The following is a 16869-nucleotide window of genomic DNA, read 5'->3' on the forward strand; positions in this document are numbered from 1 at the left end:
AGAGTTTACAGAGGAGATTTACCAGGATGTTGCAATAGATAGAGTACAGTGTAGATTTACTAATTTATTGAGCTGTAGAGGGTACAGAGGAGATTTACCATGGTGTTACACTAGAGAGGGTACAGAGGAGATTTACCAAGATGTTACGCTGTAGCGGGTACATAGGGGATTTAAAAGGACTTTGCACTAGAGATGGTGCAGAGGCGATTTACCAGGATGTTGCACTGCAGATCGTGCAGAGATGAATTACGAGGATGTTGCGCTAGAGAGGGTACAGAGATGATTCTCCAGGATGTTGTGCTGGAGAGGGTACAGAGGAGTTTTACAAGGATGTTACAATGGAGAGGGCACAGAGGAGAATTACCAGGATGTTGCACTGCAGATTTTACAGCGATTTACCAGGATGCTGCAATAAAAAGAGTACAGGGGAGATTTTCCAGAATATTGCACTAGAGAGGGTACAGAGGAGATTTACCAGGATGTTACACTGCAGAGGATAGAGGGGAGATTTAGCAAGTTGTTGCACTGGCGAGTGTACTGAGAAGATTCAACAGGATCTTGAAGTGCAGAGGATAGACTGGAGATTTAGCAGGATGTTGCACTGGCGAATGTATTGAGGAGTTTTACCAGGCTATTGCACTGCATAGGGTACAGAAGAGATTTACCAGGAAGTTCCACTAGAAAGGGTACATTGTTGATTTACCTGGTTATTGCGCTGTAGAGAGTAGAGAGGAGTTTTACCATGGTGTTACACAAGTTAGGGTGCAGAGAAGTTTTAAAAGGATGTTGCAATAGAGATTATACAGAGGAGATTTATTAGGATGTGGCGCTGGAAGGGTACAGAAGAGATTCAACATAAAGTTCCATTAGACAGGATTCACAGGTGATTTACCAGAATGTTACACCAGTGAGGGTTCAGAGGAGATTTACCACGATATTGTGCTGGAGAGGGAACAGTGGAGATTTACAGAATGTTGCACTATAGAGGGTACCATGAAGACTTACCAAGATGTTACACTGGAAAGGGTACAGAGCAATTTTAAATTGATATTGTACTAGAGATAGAGCAGAGCATATTTACCAGCATGTTGCACTGCAGAGGGTAGAGAGGGATTTTACAAGGATGTTGCAGTAGAGAGGATACAGAGGAGATTTACCAGAATGTTACACTGGAGAGGATAGAGAGTACTTTAGCAGTGTGTTGCACTGGCGAGGGTACAGAGGAGGTTCAACAATATGATGCAATGGAGAGGTTGCAGAGAAGATTTACCAGGATGTTGCACTGGAGAGGGTACAGAGGAGATTTACCAGGATGTTGCACTAGAGAGTGTACAGAGGAGATTTACCTGGTTATTGCGCTATAGAGTGTACAGAAGAGTTTTACTAGGATTTTACACTAGAGACGGTACGGAGGAAATTAGCACGATGTTCCAATAGAGAGGTACAATGGAGATTTATGATCACTTTGCAGTGGAGATATTACAGAGAGATTTACCAGGATGTTGCACTGGAGAGGTTACAGAGGAGATTTATCAGGATGTTGCACTAGAGAGGGTACAGAGAAGTTTTCCCAGGATGTTGCTCTAGAGAGTGTGCAGTGGAGATTTACCAGGATGTTGCACTAGAGAGTGTACAGAAGAGATTTACCAGAATGTTGCACTAGAGATGGTACAGAGGAGATATACCAGGTTGATGCTCTAGACAGGGTGCAGTGGAGATTTCCCAGGATGTTGCTCTAGGTACGGTGCAGTGGAGATTTCCCTGCATGTTGCACTAGAGATGGTTCAGTGGGGATTTTCCAGGTTGATGCTCTAGAGAGGGTGCAGTGGAGATTTACCAGAATGTTACACTGGAGAGGGTACAGAGGAGCATTAGCAGGATGTTGCATTGGAGAGGGAATAGAGGAGATTCAACAGAATGTTGCACTAGAGAGGATACTGAGGTCATTTACCTAGATGTTGCACTGGAGAAGGTACAGAGGATTTTTACCAGGATGTTATACTGGTGAGGATACAGTGGAGAATTACCAGGATGTTGCGATGCATATTTTACAGAGGAGATTTATCAGGATGTTGCACTGAAGAGAGTACAGGGGAGATTTAGCAGAATGTTGCAATGGAGAGTGTACAGAGGAGATTTACCAGGATGTTGCACTGGAGAGGGTGCAGAGCGGATTTACCAAGATGTTGCACTGGAGAGAATACCGCGAAGATTTACCAGGATGTTACACTGGAGAGGGTACAGAGCATTTTAACATGATATTGCACTAGAGAGGGTGCAAAAGGATTTTTACCAGAATGTTGCACTGGAGATGGTATAGACGTAATTACAAGGATGTTGCACTGGAGAGCGTACAGAGGAGATTTACCAGGATGTTACACTGGAGAGGTTAGAGAGGATATTTAGCAGGTTCTTGCACTGGAAATTATACAGAGGAGATTCAACAGAATCTTGCAGTGGAGAGGTAACAATGCAAACATACCAGGATGTTGCATTGGAGAAGTTGCAGAGAAGACTCACCAGGATATTCCAACTAGAGAGGATACCTAGAAGATTTACCAGGATGATGCATGGGAGAGAATAGAGAGGAGATTTACCAGGATGTTGCAGCGAGAGCATGTAGAGGATATTGAGCAGGATGTTGGACTGGAGAGGATACATATGAGATTTACCTGGATGTTGAACTGGAGAGGGTACAGAGCAGATTTGCAATGATGTTGCACTAGCGAGAGTACAGAGGATATTTGCCTGGATATTTCGCTATAGAGTGTACAGAGAAGTGTTACCAGGATGTTACAATAGAGAGGTACAGAGGAGATTTACCAGCATGTTGCAGTGGAGACATTACAGAGGAGATTTACCAGGATGTTGCACTGGAGAGGGTACAGTGGAGATTTCCCAAGATGTTACACAAGAGAGGATACAGAGAAGATTTACTTGGATGTTGCGCTGGAGAGTGTACAGAGCAGATTTACCAGGATGTTGCACTAGATATGGTATAGTGTAGATTTACTAAGTTATTGAGCTGTAGATGGTACAGAGGAGATTTACCATGATGTTACACTAGAGAGGGTACAGAGGAGATTTACCAAGATGTTACGCTAGCGAGGGTACATAGGGGATTTGACAGGACTTTGCACTAGAGAGGGTGCTGAGGCGATTCACCAGGATGTTGCAGTGCAGATCGTGCAGAGATGATGTATGAGGACGTTGTGCTCGAGAGGGTACATGGATGATTCTCCAGGATGTTGTGCTGGAGAGGCAACAGAGGAGTTTTAAAAGGATGTTACAATGCAGAGGGTATGGAGGAGAATAACCAGGATGTTGCACTGCAGATTTTACAGAGGAGGATTAACAGAATGCTGCACTGTAGAGATTACAGGGGAGATTTACCAGAATATTGCACTAGAGTGGGTACAGAGGTGATTTACCAAGATGTTACACTGCAGAGGATAGAGAGGAGATTTAGCAGGTTGCTGCACTGGCGAGTGTACTGAGGAGATTCAACATGATCTTGCAGTGCAGAGGTTGCAGAGGAGATTTACCAGTCTATTGCACTGGAGAAGGAAAGACGAGATTTACCAGGATGTTCAACTAGAAAGTGTACCGTGTAGATTTACCAGGTTATTGTGCTGTAGAGAGTACAGAGGAGTTTTACCATGAAGTTACACTAGAGAGCGTGCAGAGGAAATGTAACAGGATGTTGCACTGGAGAGGTTAGAGAGGACATTTAGCAGTTTCTTGCACTGGCGAGTGTACAGATGAGATTCAACAGGATCTTGCAGTGGAGCGGTAGCAGTGGGAATTTACCAGATTGTTGCGCTGGAAAAGGTACAGAGGAGAATTAACAGGACGTTCCACTAGAGAGGATACCGAGAAGATTTACCAGGATGTTGCACCGGAAAGAGTAGAGAGGAGATTTAACAGGATGTTGCACCGAGAGCATGCAGAGGAGATTGAGCAGGATGTTGGATTGGAGAGGATACAGAGGAGATTTACCTGGATGTTGAACTGGTGAGGGTACAGAGCAGATTTACCAGGATGTTGCACTAGCGAGAGTACAGTGGACATTTACCTGGTTATTGCGCTATAGATGGTTCAGAGGAGTTTTACCAGGATGTTAAATTGGTGCGGTACAGATGCGATTTACAAGCATGTTGCACCGAGAGCGTGCAGAGAAGATTTACCAGGAGGTTGGACAGGAGAGGGCACATTGGAGATTTACCAGGATGTTGCGCTGGAGAGTGAACAGTATAGATTTACTAAGTTATTGAGCTGTAGAGGGTCCAGAGGAGATTTACCATTATGTTACACTAAGAGAGTTTACAGAGGAGATTTACCAAGATTTTACGCTGGAGAGGGTACATAGGGGATTTAACACGACTTTGCACTAGAGAGTGTGCTGAGGCGATTTACCAGGATGTTGCACTGCAGATCGTGCAGAGAGGATTTACGAGGAAGTTGCGCTAGAGAGGGTACATAGATGATTCTCCAGGATGTTGTGCTGGAGAGGGTAGAGAGGAGTTTTACAAGTATGTTACAATGGAGAGCGTATGGAGGAGAATTACCAGGATGTTGCACTGCAGATTTTTCAGAGATTTACCAGGATGCTGCACTATAGAGAATAGAGGGGAGGTTTACCAGAATATTGCACTAGAGAAGGTACAGAGGAGATGTACCAGGATGTTACACTGGAGAGGATAGAGAAGATTTAGTAGGTTGTTGCACTGCCGAATGTACTGAGGACATTCAACAGGATCTTGCAGTGCTGAGGATAGACAGGAGATTTAGCAGATTGTTGCACTGGCGCGTGTATTGAGGAGATTTACCAGGCTATTGCACTGCAGAGAGTACAGAAGTGATTTACCAGGAAGTTCCACTAGAAAGGTTCCATTGTTGATTTACCAGGTTATTGTGCTGTAGAGAGAACAGAGGAGTTTTACCATGATGTTAAACTAGAGAGGGTGCAGAGGAGATTTACCAGGATGTTGCACTAGAGATGATACAGAGGAGATTTATTAGGATGTGGCCCTGGAAGGGTACAGAAGAGATTCAACATAAAGTTCCACTAGACAGGGTTCAGAGGAGATTTACCAGAATGTTGCACCAGTGAGGGTACATAGGAGATTTACCACGATAGTGTGCTGCAGAGGGAACAGTGGAGATTTACAGAATATTGCACTGTAGAGGGTACGATGAAGATTTACCAGGATGTTACGTTGGAAAGGGTACAGATTAGTTTCAACATGATATTGTATTAGAGATGGTGCAGAGGAGATTTACCAGCATGTTGCACTGCAGAGAGTAGAGAGGGCATTTACAAGGATGTTGCAGTAGAGAGGATACAGAGGAGATTTACCAGAATGTTACACTGGAGAGGATAGAGAGGAGATTTAGCAGGTTGTTGCACTGGCGAGGGTACAGTGCAGATTCAACAGGATGTTGCAGTGGAGAGGTTGCAGAGGAAATTTACCAGGATGGTGCAGTGGAGAGTGTACAGAGGAGATTTACCGGGTTATTGCGCTATAGAGTGTACAGAAGAGTTTTACCAGGATGTTATACTAGAGACGGTAGAGAGGAGATTTAGCAGGATGTTGCACTAGAGAGGAGACAGAGGAGATTTAACAGAATGTTGCACTAGAGAGGGTACAGAGGAGATATACCAGGTTGATTCACTAGACACGGTGCAGTGGCGAATTCCCAGGATGTTGCTCTAGATTCTGTGCACTTGAGATTTCCCAGGATTGTTGCTCTATTGAGGGTGGAGTGGAGATTTACCAGGATGTTGCACTAGAGAGGGTACAGAGGAGATTTTCCAGGTTGATGCTCTAGGGAGGTTGCCGTGGAGATTTATCAGGATGTTGCACTGGAGAGTGTACAGAGGAGCATTACCAGGATTCTGTACTGTAGAGGGAAAGAGGAGATTTAACAGAATGTTGCACTAGAGAGGGTACAGAGGAGATTTACCTGGATGTTGCGCTATAGAGGGTATAGAAGAGTTTTACCACGATGTTACACTAGAGACCGTACAGAGGAGATTTTCGTGGATGTTGCAATAGAGAGGGTGAAGAGGCAATTTTCTAGGATGTTGCACTGCGGAGCATGCAGAGATGATTTACGAGGAAGTTGCACTAGAGAGGATACAGATGTCATTTAGCAGGATGCTGCGCTGGAGAGGGTGCAGGACATTTTTACCAGATGTTACACTGGAGAGGGTACAATGGAGAATTACCAGGATTTTGCACTGGAAAGGGTACAGAGGGGATGTCATTGGATGTTCCACTAGAAAGGACACAGAGAAGAGTTACCAGGATGTTGCGCTGGAGAGTGTAAGAACAGTTTTACCAGGATGTTGCACCGAGAGCGTGCAGATGAGACGTACCAGGAGGTTGGACTGGATAGGGCAACAGAGGAGATTTACCAGGATGTTGCGCTGGAGAGTTTGCAGAGGAGATTTACCAGGATGTTGCACTAGATATGGTACATTGTAGATTTACTAAGCTATTGAGCTGTAGAGGGTACAGAGGAGATTTACCATGATGTTACACTAAAGATGGTACAGAGGAGATTTACCAAGATGTTACACTAGAGAGGGTACATAGGGATTTAACAGGACTTTGCACTAGAGACGGTACAGAGGCGATTTACCAGGATGTTGCACTGCAGATCGTGTAGAGATGATTTACGAGGAAATTGCGCTAGAGACGGTACAGAGATTATTCTCCAGGATGTTGTGCTGGAAAGGGAACAGAGGAGTTTTAAAAGGATGTTACAATGGAGAGGGTATGGAGGAGAATTACCAGAATGTTGAACTGCAGATTTAACATTGGAAGTTTACCAGGATGCTGCACTGTAGAGAGTACAGGGGAGATTTAACTGGATGTTGCACTAGAGAGGGTACAGAGGAGATTTACCAGGATATTACACTGCAGAGGATAAAGAGGAGATTTAGCAGCTTGTTGCACTGGCGAGTGTACTGAGGAGATTCAACATGAACTTGCAGTGCAGAGGTTGCAGAGGAGATTTACCAGGCTATTGCACTGGAGAAGGTAAAAAAAGATTTACCAGAATGTTCCACTAGAAAGGGTACAGTATAGATTTACCAATTATTGCACTGTAGAGAGTACAGAGGAGTTTTACCATGATGTTACACTAGAAAGAGTGCAGAGGAGATTTACCAGGATGTTGCACTAGAGATGATACAGAGGAGATTTATTAAGATGTGGCACTGGGATGGTACAGAAGAAATTCAACATAAAGTTCCACTAGACAGGGATCAGAGGAGACTTACCAGAATTTTACACCAGTGAGGGTACAGAGGAGATATACCACGATATTGTGCTGGAGAGGGAACAGTGGAGATTTAAAGAATGTTGCACTGTAGAAGGTACACTGGAAAGCGTACAGAGCAGTTTTAACATGATATTGTACTAGAGATGATGCAGAGGAGATTAACCAGGATGTTGCATTGCAGGGGGTAAAGAGGAGAGTTACACGGATATTGCAGTAGAGATTGTACAGAGGAGATTTACCAGAATGTTACACTGGAGAGGATAGAAAGGAGATTTGTAGGTTGTTGCACTGGCGAGTGTACAGAGGAGATTCAACAGGATGTTGCAGTGGAGGGGTTGCAGAGGAGATTTACCAGGATGTTGCACTGGAGAGCCTAAAGAGGAGATTCAGCAGAATGTTGCACTAGAGAGGTATAGAGGAGATTTACCTGGTTATTGCGATATAGATGTACAGAAGAGTTTTACGAGGATGTTATACTAGAGACGGTACAGAGGAGATTTAGCAGGATGTTGCACTAGAGAGGTTACAGAGGAGATTTTCCAGGGTGTTCCACTAGAGAGGTACAGAGATGATTTTCGAGCATTTTGCACTGGAGACATTACAAAGTGATTTACCTGGATTTTGAACTGGAGAATGTATAGAGGTAATTTATCAGGATGTTGCACTAGAGAGGGTACAGAGGAGATTTCCCAGGAAGTTGCTCTAGAGAGTGTGCCGTGGAGATTTACCAGGATGTTGCGCTAGAGATGTTACAGAGGAGATTTACCAGCATGTTGCACTAGAGAGGGTACAGAGGAGATATACCAGTTTGATGCTCTAGACAGGTGCCGTGGAGATTTCACAGGATGTCACTCTAGAGAGGGTGCAGTGGAGATATTCCAGGAATTTGCTCTAGAGAGGTTGCAGTGGGGATTTACCAAGATGTTGCACTAGAGAAGGTACAGAGGAGATTTTCCAGTTTGATGCTCTAGAGAGGGTGCAGTGGAGATTTACCAGGATGTTGCAATAGAGAGGGTACAGAGGAGAGTTTCCAGATTGATGCTCTAGAGACGGTGCATTGGAGATTTACCAGGATGTTGCACTGGAGAGCGTACAGGGGAGATTTACCTGGATGTTGCACTAGGGTGCGTACACAGGAGATTTTCCAGTATGTTGCTCTAGAGAGGGTGCAGTGGGGATTTATCAAGATGATGTACTGGAGAGGATATGCAGGAGATTTACCAGCATGTTGCACTAGAGAGGGTATAGAGGAGATATACCATGATTTTGCAATAGAGAGGGTACAGAGTACATTTACCACGATGTTGCACTGGAGCGGGTACATATGGGATTTAACAGGACTTTGCACTAGAAAGGGTGCAGAGGCGATTTACCATGATGCTGCACTGGATGTGTACAGATTTGTTTTATCTGGATGTTACACTGGAGAGGGTACAGAGGAGAATTACCAGGATGTTGCTCTGGAGAGGGTACAGAGGAGATTTACCACGATGTTGCATTGCAGATTCTACAGAGGAGACTTACCAGGATGAGGCACTGAAGAGAGTACAGGGGAGATACAGCAGAATATTGCACTAGAGATGGTACAGAGGAGATTTACCGGGATGTTGCAATGTAGAGGGTAGAGAGGAGATTTACAAGAATGTTGCTGTAGAGAGGGTACAGAGGTGATTTACCAGGATGTTGCACTAGAGATGTTACAGAGGTGATTTATTAGGATGTGGCCCTGGGAGGGTACAAAAGAGATTCAACATCAAGTTCTACAAGACAGGGTTCAGCGGAGATATGCCAGAATGTTGCAGCAGTGAGGGTCTGAGGAGATTAACCACGGTATTGCGCCGGAGAGGGAACAGATGAGATTTGAAGAATGTTCCACTGTAGAGGGTATCAAGAAGATTTACCAGGATGTTACACTGGAGAGGGTACAGAACAGTTTTAACATGATATTGTACTAGAGAGGGTGCAGAGGAGATTTACAAGGATGTTGCACTGCAGAAGGTAGAGAGGAGATTTACAACGATGTTGCAGTACAGAGGGTACAGAGGAGATTTACAAGAATGTTACACTGGAGAAGGTAGAGAGGAGATTTGGCAGGTTGTTGCACTGGCGAGGGTACAGAGGAGATTCAACAGCATGTTTCAGTGGATAGGTTGCAGAGGAGATTTACCAGGATGTTGCACTGGAGAGGGTACATAGGAGATTTACCTGGTTATTGCGCTATAGACGGTACAGTAGAGTTTTACCAGGATGTTACAATAGAGACAGTACAGAGGAGATTTAGCAGGATGTTGCACTAGAGAGGATACAGAGGAGATTTACCAGGATGTTGCGCTAGAGAGGGTGCAGGGGGGATTTACCAGGATTCTGCACTGGAGAGGGTACCGTGAAGAGTTACCATGATGTTACACTGGAGAGTGTACAGAGCAGTTTTAACATGACATTGGACTAGAGAGGTTGCAAAGGAGATTTACCAGAATGTTGCACTGCAGAGGGTAGAGAGGAGACTTACAAGGATGTTGCACTGGAGAGGGTACAGAGGAGATTTAACAGGATTTTGCACTGGAGATGTTCGAGAGGAGGTTTAGCAGCTTTTTGCACTGGCGAGTATACAGAGCAGATTCAACAGTATCTTGCAGTGGAGATGTAGCAGTGGGAATTTACCAGAATGTTGCAATGGAAAGGGTACAGAGGAGATTTACCAGGATGTTCCACTGGAGAGGATAACGAGAAGATTTACCAGGATATTGCACCGGATAAGTAGATAGGAGATTTAACAGGATGTTGCACCGAGAGTATGCAGAAGAGATTGAGCAGGATGTTGGACTGTAGTGCATACAGAGGAGATATACCTGGATGTTGAACTGGAGAGTGTACAGAGCAGATTTACCAGGATGTTGCACTAGCGAGAGTACAGTGGACATTTACCTGGTTATTGTTCTATAGATGGTTCAGAGGAGTTTTATCAGGATGTTACACTAGAGTGGTACAGATGAGATTTACAAGCACGTTGCACCGAGAGTGTGCAGAGGAGATTTACCAGGAGCTTGGACTGGAGAGGGCACATTGGAGATTTACCAGGATGTTACATTGGAAATGGTACTGAGCAGTTTTAACATGATATTGTACTAGAGATGGTGCAAAGGAGATTTAACAGCATGTTGCACTGCAGAGGGTACAGAGGGGATTTACAAGGATGTTGCAGTAGGGAGGAAACAGATGAGATTTACCAAAATGTTACACTGGAGAGGATAGAGAGGAAATTTAGCAGGTTGTTGTACTGGCAAAGATACAGAGGAGATTCAACAGGATGTTGCAGTGGAGAGGGTACAGTGGAGATTTACCAGGATGTTGAACTAGAGAGGGTACAAAGGAGATTTACCGGGATATTGCGATATAGAGTGTACAGAAGAATTTTACCAGGATGTTACACTAGAGACGGTACAGAGGAGATTTAGCAGGATGTTGCACTAGAAAGGATACAGAGGAGACCTACCAGAATGTTGCACTAGAGAGGGTACATAGGAGATATACCAGTTGATTCACTAGACAGGGTGCAGTGGTGATTTCCCAAAATGTTGCTCTAGATGCGGTGCACTTGAGTTTTCCCACGATGTTGCTCTAGAAAACGTACAGAGGAGCATGCAGAGCTGATTTACGAGGAAGTTGCACTAGAGAGGATACAGATGTAATTTAGCAGGATGCTGCGCTGGAGAGGGTGCAGAACATTTTTACCAGATGTTACACTGGAGAGGGTACAGTGGAGAATTACCAGGATTTTGCACTGGAGAGGGTACAGAGGGGATTTCATTGGATGTTCCACTAGAAAGGATACAGAGAAGATTTACCTGGATGTTGCGCTGGAGAATGTACAGAGCAGTTTTAACAGGATGTTGCACAGAGAGCGTGCAGATGAGATTTACCAGGAGGTTGGACTGGATAGGGCAACAGAGGAGATTTACCAGGATGTTGGGCTGGAGAGTTTGCAGAGGAGATTTACCAGGATGTTGCACTAGATATGGTTCAGTGTAGATTTACTAAGCTATTGAGCTCTAGAGGGTATAGAGGAGATTTACCATGATATTACACTAAAGAGGATACATAGGAGATTTACCAAGATGTTACACTAGAGAGGGTACATAGGGGATTTAACAGGAATTTGCACTAGAGACGGTACAGAGGGGATTTACCAGGATGTTGCACTGCAGATCGTACAGAGATGATTTCCGAGGAAATTGCGCTAGAGAGGTACAGAGATTATTCTCCAGGATGTTGCGCTGGAAAGGGATCAGAGGAGTTTTAAAAGGATGTTACAATGGAGAGTGTATGGAGGAGAATTACCAGAATGTTGAACTACAGATTTTATAGTGGAAGTTTATCAGGATGCTGCACTGTAGAGAGTACAGGGGAGATTTAACTGGATGTTGCACTAGAGAGGGTACAGAGGAGATTTACCAGGATGTTACACTGCAGAGGATAAAGAGAAGAATTAGCAGCTTGTTGCACTGGCGAGTGTACTGAGGAGATTCAACATGATCTTGCAGTGCAGAAGTTGCAGAGGAGATTTACCAGGCTATTGCACTGGAGAAGGTAAAAAGAGATTTACCAGAATGTTCCACTAGAAAGGGTACACTGTAGAGTTACCAGGTTATTGCACTGTAGGGAGTATAGAGGAGTTTTACCATGATGTTACACTAGAAAGGTTGCAGAGGAGATTTACCAGGATGTTGCACTAGAGATGATACAGAGGAGATTTATTAAGATGTGGCACTGGGATGGTACAGAAGAAATTCAACATAAAGTTCCACTAGACAGGGATCAGAGGAGACTTACCAGAATGTTACACCAGTGAGGGTACAGAGGAGATATACCACGATATTGTGCTGGAGAGGGAACAGTGGAGATTTAAATAATGTTGCACTGTAGAAGGTACCATGAAGAATTACCAGGAAGTTACACTGGAAAGCGTACAGAGCAGTTTTAACATGATATTGCACTAGAGATGATGCAGAGGAGATTAACCAGGATGTTGCATTGCAGGGGGTAAAGAGGAGAGTTACACGGATATTGCAGTAGAGATTGTACAGAGGAGATTTACCAGAATGTTACACTGGAGAGGATAGAAAGGAGATTTAGTAGGTTGTTGCACTGGCGAGGGTACAGAGGAGATTCAACAGGATGTTGCAGTGGAGGGGTTGCAGAGGAGATTTACCAGGATGTTGCACTGGAGAGCCTAAAGAGGAGATTCAGCAGGATGTTGCACTAGAGAGGTACAGAGGAGATTTACCTGGTTATTGCGATATAGATGTACAGAAGATGTTTAGCAGGATGTTACACTAGAGACGGTACAGAGAAGATTTAGCAGGATGTTGCACTAGAGAGGTTACAGAGGAGATTTTCCACGGTGTTCCACTAGAGAGGTACAGAGATGATTTTCGAGCATTTTGCACTGGAGACATTACAAAGTGATTTACCAGGATGTTGCACTGGAGAAGGTACAGAGGTAATTTATCAGGATGTTGCACTAGAGAGGGTACAGAGCAGATTTCCCAGGAAGTTGCTCTAGAGAGTGTGCAGTGGAGATTTACCAGGATGTTGCGCTAGAGAGGGTACAGAGTAGATTTACCAGCATGTTGTATTGAGAGGGTACAGAGGAGATATACCAGTTTGATGCTCTAGACAGGGTGCAGTGGAGATTTCACAGGATGTTACTCTAGAGAGGGCACAGCGGAGATATTCCAGGAATTTGCTCTAGAGAGGTTGCAGTGGGGATTTACCAAGATGTTGCACTAGAGAAGGTACAGAGGATATTTTCCAGTTTGATGATCTAGTGAGGGTGCAGTGGAGATTTACCAGGATGTTGCAATAGAGAGGGTACAGAGGAGATTTTCCAGATTGATGCTCTAGAGACGGTGCAGTGGAGATTTACCAGGATGTTGAACTAGGGAGCGTACAGAGGAGATTTCCCAGTATGTCGCTCTAGAAAGGGTGCAGTGGGGATTTATCAAGATGATGCACTCGATGTGTACAGATTTGTTTTATCTGGATGTTACACAGGAGAGGGTATAGAGGAGAATTACCAGGATGTTGCTCTTGAGACGGTACAGAGAGATTTACCACGATGTTGCATTGCAGATTCTACAGATGAGACTTACCAGGATGAGGCACTAAAGAGAGTACAGGGGAGATACAGCAGAATATTGCACTAGAGATGGTACAGAGGAGATTTACCGGGATGTTGCACTGTAGAGGGTAGAGAGGAGATTTACAAGAATGTTGCTGTAGAGAGGGTACAGAGGTGATTTACCAGGATGTTGCATTAGAGATGATACAGAGGTGATTTATTAGGATGTGGCCCTGGGAGGGTACAAAAGAGATTCAACATCAAGTTCTACAAGACAGGGTACAGAGGGGATATGCCAGAATGTTGCAGCAGTGAGGGTCTGAGGAGATTAACCACGGTATTGCGCCGGAGAGGGAACAGATGAGATTTGAAGAATGTTGCACTGTAGAGGGTATCAAGAGGATTTACCAGGATGTTACACTGGAGAGGGTACAGAACAGTTTTAACATGATATTGTACTAGAGAGGGTGCAGAGGAGATTTACAAGGATGTTGCACTGCAGAAGGTAGAGAGGAGATTTACAACGATGTTGCAGTACAGAGGGTACAGAGGAGATTTACCAGAATGTTACACTGGAGAAGGTAGAGAGGAGATTTGGCAGGTTGTTGCACTGGCGAGGGTACAGTGGAGATTCTACAGCATGTTTCAGTGGATAGGTTGCAGAGGAGATTTCCCAGGATGTTGCACTGGAGAGGGTACATAGGAGATTTGCCTGGTTATTGCGCTATAGACGGTACAGAAGAGTTTTACCTGGATGTTACAAGAGAGACAGTACAGTGGAGATTTAGCAGGATGTTGCACTAGAGAGGATACAGAAGAGATTTACCAGGATTTTGCACTAGAGAGGGTGCAGGGGAGATTTACCAGGATTCTGCACTGGAGAGGGTACCGTGAAGATTTACCATGATGTTACACTGGAGAGTGTACAGAGCAGTTTTAACATGACATTGCACTAGAGAGGGTGCAAAGGAGATTTACCAGAATGTTGCACTGCAGAGGGTAGAGAGGAGACTTACAAGGATGTTGCACTGGAGAGGGTACAGAGGAGATTTATCAGGATTTTGCACCGGAGATGTTCGAGAGGAGGTTTAGCAGCATTTTGCACTGGCGAGTATACAGAGGAGATTCAGCAGTATCTTGCAGTGGAGATGTAGCAGTGGGAATTTACCAGAATGTTGCACTGGAAAGGGTACAGAGGAGATTTACCGGGATGTTCCACTAGAGAGGACAACGAAAAGATTTACCAGGATATTGCACCGGATAGAGTAGAGAGGAGATTTAACAGGATGTTGCACCGAGAGTATGCAGAAGATATTGAGCAGGATGTTGGACTGTAGAGCATACAGAGGAGATATACCTGGATGTTGAACTGGAGATTGTACAGAGCAGATTTACCAGGAAGTTGCACTAGCGAGAGTACAGAGGACATTTACCTGGTTATTGTGCTATAGATGGTTCAGAGGAGTTTTACCAGGATGTTACACTAGAGTGGTACAGATGAGATTTACAAGCACGTTGCACCGAGAGCGTGCAGAGGAGATTTACCAGGAGCTTGGACTGGAGAGGGCACATTGGAGATTTACCAGGATGTTACATTGGAAATGGTACTGAGCAGTTTTAACATGATATTGTACTAGAGATGGTGCAATGGAGATTTAACAGCATGTTTCACTGCAGAGGGTACAGAGGGGATTTACAAGGATTTTGTAGTAGGGAGGAAACAGATGAGATTTACCAGAATGTTACACTGGAGAGGATAGAGAGGAAATTTAGCAGGTTGTTGCACTGGCAAAGATACAGAGGAGATTCAACAGGATGTTGCAGTGGAGAGGGTACAGTGGAGATTTACCAGGATGTTGAACTAGAGAGTGTACAAAGGAGTTTTACCGGGTTATTGCGATATAGAGTGTACAGAAGAGTTTTACCAGGATGTTACACTAGAGACGGTACAGAGGAAATTGAGCAGGATGTTGCACTAGAAAGGATACAGAGGAGATTACCAGAATGTTGCACTAGAGAGGGTAGAGAGGAGCTATACCAGTTGATGCACTAGATAGGGTGCAGTGGTGATTTTCCAGAATGTTGCTCTAGATACGGTGCACTTGAGTTTTCCCACGATGTTGCTCTAGAGAGGGTGCAGTGGAGATTTACCAGCAATTTGCACTAGAGAGTGTATAGAGGAGATTTTCCAGGTTGAAGCTCTAGAGAGGGTGCAGTGGAGATTTACCAGGATGTTACACTGTAGAGGGTACAGAGGAGCATTACCAGGATTTTGCACTGGAGAGGGAACAGAGGAGATTTAACAGAATGTTGCACTTGAGAGGGTACAGAAGAGATTTACCACGATGTTACACTAGAGACGGTACAGAGGAGAATTTAGAGGATGTTGCAATAGAGATGAGTGAAGAGGCAATTTTCTAGGATGTTGCACTGTGGAGCATGCAGGATGATTTGCGAGGAAGTTGCACTAGAGAGGGTACAGAGGTAATTTAGCAGGATGCTGCGCTGGAGAGAGTACATCGGATGTTTACCAGAATGTTACACTGGAGAGGATACAGTGGAAAATTACTAGGATGTTGCAATGCATATTGTACAAAGGAGATTTACCAGGATGCTGCAATGTAGTGAGTATAGGGGAGATTTACAAGAATATTGCATTAGAGAGGGTACAGAGGAGATTTACCAGGATGTTATACTGCAGAGGATAGAGAGGAGATTTAGCAGGTTGTTGCACTGGCGAGTGTAACGAGGAGATTGAAAAGGATCTTGCATTGGAGAGGTTTCAGAGGAGATTTACCAGGCTATTGCACTGCAGAGGGTACAGAAGAGGTTTTCCAGGACATTCCACTAGAAAAGGTACAGTGTAGATTTATCAGGTAATTGCGCTGTAGATAGAACAGAGGAGTTTTACCATGATGTTACACTAGAGAGGGTGCATAGGAGATTTACCAGGATGTTGCACTAGAGAGGATACAGAATGAGTTTTATCCAGGATGTTGCTGTAAAGAGGGTGCAGTGGAGATTTACCAGGATGCTGCACTGGAGAGGATACAGAGGAGATTTACCAGCATGTTGCAATAGAGAGGATACAGCGGAGATATATATGAGGATTTTGCACTAGAGAGCGTACAGAGTATATTTACCACGATTTTACACTGGAGAGGTTATATAATGGATTAATCAGGACTTTGCACCAGAAATGATGCAGAGGCGAATTACCAGGATGTTGCACTAGCGAGGGTACAAAGAAGATTTACCAGGATGTTGCTCTGGAGAACGTACAGAGTATATTTAACACGATTTTACACTGGAGAGGGTATATAATGGATTAATCAGGACTTTGCACCAGAAATGATGCAGAGGCGATTTACCAGGATGTTGCACTGCCGTGGGTACAGAGGACATTTACCAGGATGTTGCACCAGAGAGGGTACAGATGCGATTTACTAGGATGT

Source organism: Pristiophorus japonicus, chromosome Y (genome assembly GCF_044704955.1).
Source record: "Pristiophorus japonicus isolate sPriJap1 chromosome Y, sPriJap1.hap1, whole genome shotgun sequence".
In the NCBI taxonomy this organism is placed as follows: Eukaryota; Metazoa; Chordata; class Chondrichthyes; family Pristiophoridae; genus Pristiophorus; species Pristiophorus japonicus.